At 36.5% G+C, this 12,916-nt stretch overlaps 1 long non-coding RNA gene across 2 annotated transcripts in view; it reads left to right on the top strand.

Annotated features, from left to right (window-relative positions):
* Nucleotides 1–12,916, top strand: part of LOC121469511 (uncharacterized) — a 66,247-nt gene that overhangs the window by 49,320 nt on the left and 4,011 nt on the right. The window contains exon 3 of one of the 2 annotated variants that reach the window (XR_012054060.1): nucleotides 9,886–9,969. The exons of the other annotated variant lie outside the window; for it this stretch is intronic. This is a non-coding gene — a long non-coding RNA (uncharacterized lncRNA). The remainder of the gene's footprint in view (nucleotides 1–9,885; nucleotides 9,970–12,916) is intronic. 2 annotated transcript variants of the gene reach the window in all.

The raw sequence follows: 12,916 nt of genomic DNA, 5'->3' as shown, positions 1-12,916 counted from the left end.
ATGGTGAAAGGTCTTGCTTGGAGCTGCCAGACGCAGCACGTGGCAAGGCCTGAGGGAATGGGGGAGGGGAGAGACAAGGAGTTCCAAGAGAGGGGAAGTTCCAAGAGGGCGTCTGGCCCCTCAGGGACCCCTTATCAGGGGGTTTCAAGGTGGGCTGGAACAAGACTTGGGCCAATGGGCTCACAGACACCTGATGCTTCAGGGGAGGGTTACAGGTGTGGGATGAACCACACATTCTGGGGGGTGAGATGGAACAGTCCATTTGACTTTTGGACCTATCTGTAGGTAAGGGTATTGTCCAGCCAGTAGGGGGGATTGTTTTCATCCTGGCTGTACTATTGTGAATCTTTTGCCAGGCAATTATATTTATCCATCCTTCCCAACACAGTTCCTTCTAAAAACACTAAAGAAACTCCATTTGCATATAAATAAGACAATGCAGGAACACATATCAATACTGAGATCAAAATTCTAATTCTGCAGAAATATTCTGCTGAAACAATAAGATCTGACAGGAAAGGTCAGAGTTAATGAAATAATAGGGCCTCAGGATGGAAATAATAAATAATACACAGTTTTATACATTATTATGCAGCTTTGTACAATAAGGCACTTTGTAGAAGAATGGATCATGACACCACATGAGAAAGTCATAAGCCATCAATCTGGCATCAAAATGAGAGATTATGATTTATTTGGAGAACATTCAGATGTGAGCCACATAAGTGTTCTGGGAAATGTAGTATAAAATATCACCCAGCTGAAGTATTAATGCTGAGTTTAAAGTCAGGGAAGTCATTCTGAAAATGTGAGAAATTGCCATAAAGAGGAAGATTGGCATAGCCAATCATTGCAACTACTTTTAATATATTTGCATTCTAAAAGGCTCCACACAGAATACTGGACTAAAATATATATCTCTTATCATTGAGCATTTCCACATTTCACTCTTTTTCCTCAACTATTATAACACAGGAATGACAGACAGAAGAATACATCCGTCACCTGCCTGTCAACGCACCACTCCTGCAATTAGTTTCTAAAATCACAAGGTATTAAGCATTACAAGAATCTATGAGATTATGAGATACAATACAAAGATTTTATTCCATGTCCATGCTAAAATACTAACTTTAATTGGAGAGAACAGTTGGCAATGCAAATAGAGGGTCACAAATACAAGCACTAAGAAAAGATCACTTGCACTAATGTCGTGTACATTATACTATGCATCAATATCTTTTTCTCCTCCAAGTCAGACTCCGTAGAATCTATTTATCTTAACAAGGTAGATTTTAATAGCTGAACAGGTTTAATTAAGTTGATCTACTTACACTGAAGTATTTTTTCATTCTGACCACAATATTTTTAAAATGCAAAGAAGAACCTGCATGACAATGGCTTTTTATTTTTGGATGGGCAAAGGAGCAATTATGTTAGTCATTTTATTGTAGAGCAGTACCTTGCAAAAAACAAAAATACAAGGTTGAAAATAAATGAAACTCAGTAATATAAAATTCTGTCCTGACATTTCAGAAAATGGCACATTTTAAGAAGCGAAAACCATCACCCCCAACTACTCCTTACACAACTACCTATTTGAAAGATTTAGGATAATGCAAATATTTCCTGTGAGGACACCATAAGGCATCTTGAAGGCATCAGCATCAGAAGTAGTGACACAGGAAAAGTTAGTTTACAATACAGCCTAGCCACTTGATAGGTTGACTGGATGTAAGCACTGCAGTTATCACAGCCTTGAATCGGTTGCCTTCTACAGCCATGCATAACTTGCTTTCTTAGGAGTTAACTTTAGATCAGCTTTTCTAAAATATATATATATATAAAAATTTAAAGTCCAGTCACCTCCAGCATTATCATTCCTCTTAAAGGGGTGGTTTCCTCCCGTGGATCCCAGAACAGAGATATACCTCAGGAAGTAGTAAAATAACAATCTGTATTCAATGGGTGAGATAACAGCATATTCACTATGCTTTTAGAGGTAAACATTATTAAACACAGCTACCTAGGCAAATAAAGCTTTCCAGAAAGTGGTAATGGGATATTATTAGTGTAAAATGAGAAGACAGTTCTTCTTCCCTCTCTAGATTTTCCCAGGTAGGGAAAAGACTACAAAGTACACTGAGAAAGATGTACTATACAGTCACATTCTAAAACATGATGACTGCACAAGAGACTTAAATGATTAGATTATCTCCTTTAGAGCAGTAATTTTTGGCTGACAGATGACTGTATTTTCATTGAGTCATCCCCCTAACTCTGATGCAGCTTTTTGTTCTCTACAAATACACCTCTTCCCTGCTGGCCAAAAGCAGTCTGTTTTGTGCTGCCGTTTTATCTTTATTCCCTGCAGTGCCTGACAATGGGGTTTTGAGACAATATTGTTTAAAACGTTTCATGTAGTGAAGATAATTATGAGTTTGCACGAATCTGTGTTGCCCATATCTATCCATTTATTCAAACATATACCAAAACCAGTAGGGTGCACTAACAAGATCCAACTGAGTGTGTAAGAATGTTATTATACCTCCCCTAGAATAAACATCTACTGCTGTGAACAATTCAAAGTCTTTAAATGCCATCAGCATGCAAGAGAATAGAAAATTACAAATCAATGTATACCACAGATTTAAGTGTATTTTCCAGCTGCCAAAATAAATTACTCTCATATACACAACAGAGAACATCTGAAACAAATCAAGCCATGCAAATGCCTGATTGAGTGAAGTATACAATATGCAATGACTCCCTAACACTAGAACACTGAATGTTCTGTTTTTTGGAAGCAATGCAGCCAAACAACTATTATAATTTAGTATTACTACTAATAATAATAATATTTACAATAGTATTTATAATCTATTCTTCAGAGCATTTTCTCTAGCACCATAATGATTTATCATGTTTTCATCTTATCAGAAATTTTCTGCTGAAGTGTACATCTTGCTTTTTATTCCAGAAAATCATTTATTTCTTACTACCTGCTAGAATCATCTTTAAGCTATCACTGGCATTTGCATACTACTTAAGGTTAATCTACTAACTGCAAGTTACATCCATTATGCCAAATTATTAGGCTTCAACGTAAACTGGACTTTTATTGTCCATCACGTATAAGAAATATTGTGTAATTCTGTCATATTACAGTTGTGCCTCATTTAACCTCATCACATACATAATAGACTCTCCCTTGGCTATCTTCAGATGCAGCACATCAATTTCAGAATCAGCGTAGCCTGTAGATTTAATTCCTTTTTTTTTTTAATTCTGGAGGAGAACTTTCTAATAACTCAATGTTTACAATTTTTCAGCCTTGGGGCAGTTTTTTAAATCAAATTATTTAATATTTCATTGTGTGCTGTACAGAATAGTTAGAAGCATACCCAAGCTAACACTTTGCTTCCAGTTCCCGAATTGTATCAACACAGTCCTATACAAACACATTAGCTAGACAAAAGCATTGTTTTGATATCAAATATCTAAGTCATTTGCAGAGCAGGAACAATAAAGAGTTTTAAAATCTATACAAATTGTTGGTTCACTGATGATGACCTGCTGGCAAAAGAAACACTTCAAAGCAATCTCTTGCTTCAAATTAGCTGAGCAATTGTTCCAGCCATAGTAAGGAAACAATAGGAAGTGAAATACAAACAACTTTCTGTGCAATCCTTGGAAGCAAAGTCCAACTCTGACCCCGCTTAAACATTTTGCAGTGGAACCACCCTGACTCTTCCACCCAAAGAAAGTTTCTTTATATACCCTGAAAAAAAATTAATGCAGCAGGATATAGAAACGCTGGGATTGACTCACGTATAATGAAAATAAGGAGCCTGGAATAGAATTCACTAAGGAGATAGGAGCTGCTAGAGAGTAGATGGATTGCTGTTGAAAAAGCTGTTTAGAGCATGGTGCTAAGTAACACCAAGATCACAGGTTCAACCCCTGTACAGGCTTACAACTTAAAAGTTGGACTTGATGATCCATGTGAGTCCCTTCTAACTCAGAATATTCTATGAAATCTGTGAAAATATTATTCAAGACAAAAAGTCAGAATCCCCAGGGTCAACAATGACTGTGAACTAGAACTGCACACTCAGTAACTGGCTCTTCAATGAGTGACTCTAGGGCAGTGATAACCAAGCACGTATCACCAAATAATCCTGACCTACAAACTAAAACCTGTTCATCAGTGCAACCCTGTGAGGAGAGCAGTAATGTAACCACATGGGGAGAGCATATACCCAGAAAGGACATTTGCCTGACTATCCCTGGGTTTACTGCTGCAGTTTCAGGATACATTGACTGAAAAAAGGAAAATGGAAAAGGACATGAACGCTTTGCTTTGCTCAGCTAACCCAGCAAAATTGGAGCAGCAGTTCAGCTACTTTTAGAATTCCTCTCAGCATCCATTTCCAATCATTAAACTTTACTTCTCAAAACAAAAAGTGTTTTTCAGAGAGACCTCACAAAATTACCCTCTCACAATAATCTGATTGTGAACCATTAGGAGATGCATTTTACCATTCATTATATTACATGACTGCAGTGTTTTCTATGTAATGCTAGAGTGATAAAGAAATTTTTCAATGAACACAAGGATACACCTTCTCAAAAAGTCAATGAGGGAAATGTGAACACAGAACACAAATTATGTACTGACTGAACTTCAGACATTTCAAATGTATGCTCGCATGTTTAACTATCCTTATCACCTAAGTCCTGCTGGGATCAAACCCTTTTCCACAAATATTCTTCTGTCAATATTCTCACTGAAAAAAACCCTGGGACCTAGAGAAAAGCAGATGGTGAATTCATTCACAAAAATCTAAATTAGGCATATGCATAGGTACTCAAAGATACTTTGTATAAAGCACCTTTCAAGTCACTGGTTAAAATTCAGTCAAAGAAATTCAACACAGATTTCTTTCATTATCAGATAAGATATGCTACCTTATAAACTTCAAGGCAGCAGAAAAAGACAGGCCACATAACTGAAAACTAGGCAACACAGGCATGAACTGCTTGCATGTCAAAACCTCTTTCTCTCCACAGTTACCTGAAGAAATGTGAAAGTAATGAAACTGCATGTTTCTACTCCTGTGGGGTGGAATTTGTGGATGATGATGATGCTGACTTGCTGCATCACCCTTACTATCTCTAGAAGAAGCAAAGATGAAAGGACATGACTGGGAAGCTACTTGCCTGTGTCTGAAAGTGACATTCCCAGGGTGAAGTTGCTAATGCACCCTGCACCATTCTTGACCCACTTAGAGTATCTCTGCCTAAAAGGAGTACTTTCCACAGCCTTACATTCTCTTAAAATGCAAACTAGGAAAAGCATCACCTATAACATCAACAGGAGTTTTCTAAATCTAATGCATAAAATTAACCAATTTCAGTGTCAATTACAAAATTCCTTTTAAGCTAAGTCATTAAACTCATTTACATGCTCTCATTAAATTCCCCTTCATGCACACATTCTTCAGTGACAGGAACATACACACACAGATACACTGAGTCTCAGAGAAGTTTCTTGACTGTTACCATGCATGACCACAAGCCCCAAACTGCCCAGGTTATACACACTGTCAGAAATCCTCCTGCAGTGGGGTTTTCCTGGGAGTAGTGGGTCTGGGAGGAGAAGCCCTTCCCTTGGCACAGGGATTTCAGGAAAGGACACTTCCTGGGACTGAGTGCCTTCAACACTTCCCTTGTAGGAGTGATTTTTCTACTGGATACCCTTTAGTGACATTTTAGGCAAGTCAACCCAGGCACCCCCAAGCAAGAGGGGTTTGGTGAAGGAGGAGTGTGGTTGTTTTTGTGTACCTCCATGGCAATCAGTGCCACAGAAGTTAAATTTAACTTCTTCACAAAAGCACCCCATCTTTTCTCCGCTCCCTATTTTATACCCTGTTCTTCTAGATGAGATAAATATCACATGCTTGTGTGACTTCTCTTGCTGCCTTTCAAAGTTAGGGAGTACAATGTGAAAATGAGCATTAGTGAAAGTTTCAGGGTGGAAGTTCTCATTTATGATTTATGTCCTTTAGAGAATAGATGACTAGAAAGTTCACTATGTCCCTGTTGACAGATTGCAGCTACACATTAATGCTTCAGTTCACATAGTCTTTACAAATGGCTGAAATCTGTTCTATAACCTGTCCAATTCTGCCAGCAGTAAAAATATGCTACCCAAGTGACATACTCTGTATAAACTTTTATTGTTTTATAAATTTATATTACACTGAAATCTTCTGTCTCTCAGTTGCTAAAATCCACTGGGCAGCTACCATTGTTTTCATCAAGGACATCAGGACTGCTTAAGATAGTTCCATGCTTGTGCGAAGAGATCAAACAAGATTTATGGTAGTCACTATGTGGCACAACAATTTGCCTGACACTGATGAGGCTAAAAAAGATAAGGCAGCTCCCAGCAACAAACCTGCCAAACAATTCAGCAGATAAATTAATCCCTCTATGATCCCCTCTATGAATACCACTAGGATTATGATATGACCAAGGGAGAAATTGACACATGGGAAACAGGTAAAGAAGCAAAAGCATCAGAACAAAATAAAAGAGGTAAAGATTGAAGTACAACACTTTTTTCCACTTTCAGCTGCAGCCCTTATCCATGTTGTTACACACAGCGACCTGTATCTTGCAGACTCCTGAAGCAAAGAGTAACAAACGTTGGCTACGTTTGTTGTACCAGTCCTACACCACATTCCCTGAATCCTTAACAGTGGCCCACAGCAAAGGAGACAGGTTGACAGTAACACAATTAAATCACAGAAAGGTTTGTCAAAAAACTCCAGCAACTTACTGCTCATGGGCAAACTTTGCATTCTGAGAGATACGCTTGAAATAAAGAAATTCACATCTCCATAAGGATTACAGCAGACCAATGGGTTCCATGGGCTATCCCAAATGACTTTCTGCTTTCACTGTAACTCCATCACTTTTTTGGGACTTGTCCCATGACAAGCTCTTTACTTTACCTTGGTCCAAGAAAGTTCATGTCTAAGGCTCAAAGGCCTTAGATTTATCTCACCTTCTTCCATGAACCTTAGTGAATTCTCTGTTACTACATTTGTTTGCTACCCTCATGGGAAAGAAAGAGGTACCTGAAGGAAGCCAAGGAGGAGGAAGCATTCATTTTCCTCCAAGATAGCAGAGCTTTGGAACTTGAGCTCTTCAGATGAAGTCTTAGCATGCCATATGGAAAATACTGGTAGCAACTATAAAAAGTTACTAGCTTTTGCCTACACTATAACCCCTTAGTAATAACAAAGGTCTTTGCTTTTTCATACCAAAATCTTTACAAGAAATAGCAGGAAATAAAAGTAGCAGGCAAGCATCTGCAAGACAAAGTTATTCAATGGAAAGAGATTACAAAGATGGCCACACCATCTTATCTAAGATCACTTATTTGGGAGTCTTACAAAGCACCCTAACAGTAGAAAAAATGAATGCTTAAACTGTAGGTGACCTTGCAGAGGTGCCAGCTGCTGCCTGTGACCGAAACAGAGTGAATGTCATGGGCCATTCTCTATGAGCAAGGCTTAGTGTGCACATTAGTGTATGTTACACATCACATTGAAACAAGAAAAAGGGAAAGAAAGGATTAGACTGCTCTACATGAGACATGCTGGGAATGTCTAATGCTTGGTGCTTTCACAGGACTAGAAGAAAAAGTCATTACGGGAACAAAGCAATAATTATTTGCTACAATGATGTGACATATGTCTCTAGAGGTAGAACAAAATAAAACCAAAAACACCCCTAACAAACAAAAAACCAAAACAAAACAAAAAAAAAAAAAAGAGAGAAAAAAAGGGGGGTGGAGAGGTAGTTAGGAGACATAGACATCTTGTAGTTTAAAATCACATTGGGGTCTTGAAAAAAAAACAACTTCCAAAAACTCAGTCCTTGGAAAAAGATTTGAATTACACATTTAAAGGAGGCAGAAAATTATTTACAGATAGAAAATGTTATCATTGCCTGTTCAACCGTTTTCACAGATACACACATATGCTCTACCTAGGTAAGAATGTCTACACTATGAGAATATAAGTTTAACAAGTGCTTGATAAAAAATATTTTATAATTATTAATTAGGGGTAAATCAACTTCTTTTATTCTTTTCTTTAAAACAGAATACATTATTATTTTGAAGAGGAAATCTCAGAGAAAGCCATAGTAGCTGCTACAACATTTGGATGGCATGCAATGCTTTCAGTAGACTAAGTCATAAATTTGAGGTAGTCTGGTAAGTTTCTATAGAGATTTTGGCCAAGAAAAGCAAGAATCAAGACTGTTTTTATGTGACTATCCAAGTATTAGTTAGAAACAAGCCATTTGCTTAAACAGAATTTTCAACAGTTAAGACAAAACTATCAACACAAATCAAAAATTTAAAGCTGCTTCTTTTTACTAAATGTAATTCTGTCCAGTTTCACTACAAGACAATTTATATGAGCTCTCACAGAGATAGGCCATTATAAAGGCCATCTACACTGGAAATCCTTACTGCTGGATTAGTAGGAATAAACATAAAGAGCTCAGCTAAAGCTCCAACCAAAACTCCAGTTTTAATAAATCCTGGAATAAATGTCCCATGTAACACAAATATGGATGTGCAGTCTGATTTGCAGATGGGGCTTTCTTTGGATTTCAAAATTTGCAGATGTTTCCTCTTTGCACTGTAATATTGCAGAAGACAATTTCCACAAAATTACTGCAGGTGCAAAATGAGGGACCAAGGCATAGCAGAAGAAATAAAGGAGAGCTCTGTGACAGTAAATTTAAATTCCACATGTAAGTGCACTGAGTAGCTGAAATGGAAGGCCCCATGTACATTAGCAATTATGCTATACTTGCAAACAGTGATTGTGGGGAGATGCCAGAAAAAAGCCTCTGTCTCTCGAAAGTAATAAACTTTGTGGCAGTTTTTTTCCAGTTCTGCTTGTTGGCCAATGAGAATTAGGCAACGTACATTACAATCAGTAATGGATACATTCAGAATTCCTGGTTTTTAGAAAGAATTCACTAAGGCTGGCTCTTAACAGAACAGAGCTCCATAAAACAATGCCAACTTTTTCATATACTGTTCAACACTCAACAGTTTAACTACCACTTCAATCCAAAAGAATACTCTAAACCAACCCACAGACAGAGGTCTCTAGCTGCATGAAACTGGAGTCCCAATCGTTATGATTGGGACTCCAGTTATGATCCTTCAGAAATACGGAAGAATATGGGCAAGAATACTTGTGTTCCACAAATACCTACATAGTTAAAAAAACAGTGAAAATTGAAGGCCAAAATAATGGCTTTCTGCTCATCTTTGAATATATAAGTCATAGACATGAAATGCTGAGTTTTTAAAAAGAGCATGATATCAATTAGTTCTACTGCTTCCTAACAACAGTGTTATTTCCAATTCAGTCTTTAAAATGTGTCCTACAATATGTGAAAGCAGGTGCAAAACACGAAATTAAAAAATTACTAAGTAATTCTATTACACCATTACTTGTTCATTACATGTCTTTTCAGGATGGATGAACACTAGTCTTAGAAAGTTCTGTCTTTTCTCACACACAAATATTCCATTAATAATTCTACAGCAGAATTAAAACTGAAATTTTAAGATCCTTATATACATGTGTCATTACAACAAAATATGGTGGACATGTGGTATAGTTATTATGATAAGGCTTTTTCCTCAAAAATACTGTTTTATTTACTATCTCATCCAAGTAGCAAATCCGTAATAAAATTTAGTTATATAGTACTTTACTTCTCTTGCAAGGTTTTTGCTAAATGTTTTCACTAGGTAAACAAGTGTACTTGTCTTTGCAGATTTCTATCAGAAAAGAAAGTTGCAAATCAAGGTGTTAAAAAAAACCGAGAAAACAATTAACAAAGAACCACTAATAATCACAAGTAAGAATAACTTTATTCATTATTTCCAGATTTTTCCAAACACAGAGAGTTTTCAGTATACTTTCTACAGTTTTAGGGTTTGTTTGGGATTTTTAATCTATAATCTTTATTTTCCTATTCGTCTAAACAAGGGTTTTTCTGCCCTATTTCTAAGTATATTGTTTGTTTGATACAGAAGAGAGACTGATGATTCTGAGTTCTAATATGCTAAACATTTGCATTAGCTTGAGGGGTTTGGTGGTGGTATTTTTTGTTCAGTGGTTAAATATTTTCTAACCCCTGCAGATTAAACTGCTTTATAGCATTTCAGTGAATAAACAGGGCAAACAGAGCTATTACACATTTTTCTCTACCTTGCATTTTTTGAGTAACATTTCATCAAGACAGCTGAATTTAACTTTATAACTGGTCAGGATGGAAATAATTGTTAAGACATATTCTAAGTTGCCTAGATGCAGAACAGAAGTAATTCTACCTCCCAACAGATGATCAGTGTCTGACTCAGAAGTGCATTTCCCTTCAAAAGGTTCATCTCTCTTCAAAAGGAGATCAATAACTTAAACCCAGAAAGAATAACTCCCATTTTAGTTTTTTTCAATACATTTAAAAGCCTTACAGTTTTCAACTTCATTATAAACCCTTCTACAACTGAAGCAGCATTAACACAAAGTATCATTACTCCTTTTTCACTAACATTTAGGCACAGCATGAGAAAAAATTTTAAGCCATTTAAAAATCTGAGAAAGAATACAATAAGCACTGCTTTGACATTCAGAATGAGAAATCCTCACCACACTCAACTCTCTAGTTATCCTTGTTGCCATCATTTCCCCCTCTGATTTATGACGCTTGCAAGAGACAGACTTTAACTTTTCATACTGATGTCCTTCCAACTCACTACACACAGATTAAAACCCATCACATGTTCTCATTTGAACCTCTTGAAACACCTTTTTTTCTGTACAGTTTCTAATGCAATTATGTTTGAACTCAAGTTCAGTTACCACAACTTAGTTAGACACAGCAGATCAGCTGAGCCGTAGTAACATGCAAAAAAGGCAGAAGAGCAAATGCTTTTATCTAAATCTCCTTCTAATTGTTTGAATACATTGAACAGTCTGGTAAATACAATATAATATATAATATTAAATAACTGTTGCCAGGCAGTAAATCATTCAGATATACCTAACATATAAAACTTGACCACTTGCCTAGATTCTTAATCTGAAACAGGATTAATCCATTTCAGCTGACAGTATCCTAAGCACTGAATCCCTAGTATCAGGTAGCCATGTACCTGCAGGAAAAAATAAAAAGGAAGATAGTCCTTGTCTCAAAAAGCAAGCATATGACAATGAGAACAGTTTCAACAAAATCAAGACCATACCTAAACACCCAGTGGATGAATATAAATTAAAACATACTTGCTAAACAGGGAAAGACCAAGGTCAATGAGTCATTCACATACATATGGAAAGCATACAATTGCTTTCCATATTAAATCAGAGATAGCAAAAAGCACATTGGAACTGAAATGTATCATAAAAGCAATTGCAAAAAGAAGGGAAGAAAAACCAAAGCAACCAAGAGGCCAGACGGAAGAAAAATACTGCGATTTCTTGCCAATGCTACAAAGACTGCAGAATCTATAGCTGCTATTAGCTTCCCACTATAGTAAGCCAACTGCAGTAAAGAGCAGTGATTCCACAGTGGCTCTGTTAAAATTAAAGACAATTGTTCAGACGATATAAACCAACAGTTCCAGCTTGTATCAATGGAAAATCATATTAAATGCCAAAAAATATTAATAAATTGCTCATTGAAGGCATTTTCCCTTGAGATACCTCCTAAAAATGATTTTTAAAAAATAAACACAGAATACAGAAACATTTAGGTACACAGCAGACATCTAGCAAAATAAGGATAAATGGCAAGATTAACATTTAGATGTTGTTCTGTTAGATGACAACTCCTCTACTGTTACAATAATCTCATGAAAGGCCTTTCACTAAATCACTCTTTCACACTGATTCCTTTTCAATGCAATTTAAACTTATGTTAAATGAGCACTATTATATCTGCACTAAAATAAACATAAGTACTGTTTTTTATGCTTGCCTACCATGTAAATCACCATCTAAAAGCATTACAGTTCTGTCTGTTACAGAATACTTAAACCTACACATTTAGAAGTTGGTAGGGGCTGCTCTATTTTTAATTGGATGAGCTGGTACCTGAAGTGTTAAATAAAAGTCAACTCTTTAACTTACAAGTGTTTATACTTCCCCTCACAGAAACTGTCTTAATATTTGTATAAAGCATAAAATTACAACACACATATTGTTCTGTTTCAGTATGTAACACAAAATTATTAAAAGCAGCTGCATGAAAAAATATTGCAGCATTAAAGGGAAAAATGTGCTGTAAGGTTTATTGTCACAACCAGTTGTGACATGACAAGATTTCAACTGCTGCCTCCATCTTTCCTGTTTGTTCTAATAATTGTCTTTTATACAACAAGAGTCTTTTACTGTAGAGTGGTACAACTCTACAACTCTAGCACCTTTTGCACCAGGTATATAAAAGTGTACTTAGAAGACCAGAAGATAATTTTATCAAAGCAACAGTTTTTGGAACAGATGCATTCTTTCATGAAATGGGCCAGCGCAGTTTACCTAATGCAAACACTTTCCTTCTTGGAAATTCAGTCTATGTCCTTACTTATATACAGAAAAGAAGATGTGAACTGAAGAAATAGAAGCTTGAATTAAGGCATATGTAACTTACCAGGTTTGATCATCCTTTGAAATCAAAGGAGTGGCAAAAATACAAAATCAAGTTTAGGTCCATCTGAGGCCTGTTTCAGGACACATCCTTCACATCTTCAGAAAGAACACAATTACAGCCAGTGAAGGTACAGGAGAAGAGCTCTGCAACAACTGGGTCC

The sequence above is a fragment of the Taeniopygia guttata genome, chromosome 2 (assembly GCF_048771995.1).
Source record: "Taeniopygia guttata chromosome 2, bTaeGut7.mat, whole genome shotgun sequence".
Classification (NCBI taxonomy): Eukaryota; Metazoa; Chordata; class Aves; order Passeriformes; family Estrildidae; genus Taeniopygia; species Taeniopygia guttata.
The sequence above is the reverse complement of the archived record's forward strand: the minus strand, read 5'-3'. Positions and strand labels throughout refer to the sequence as shown.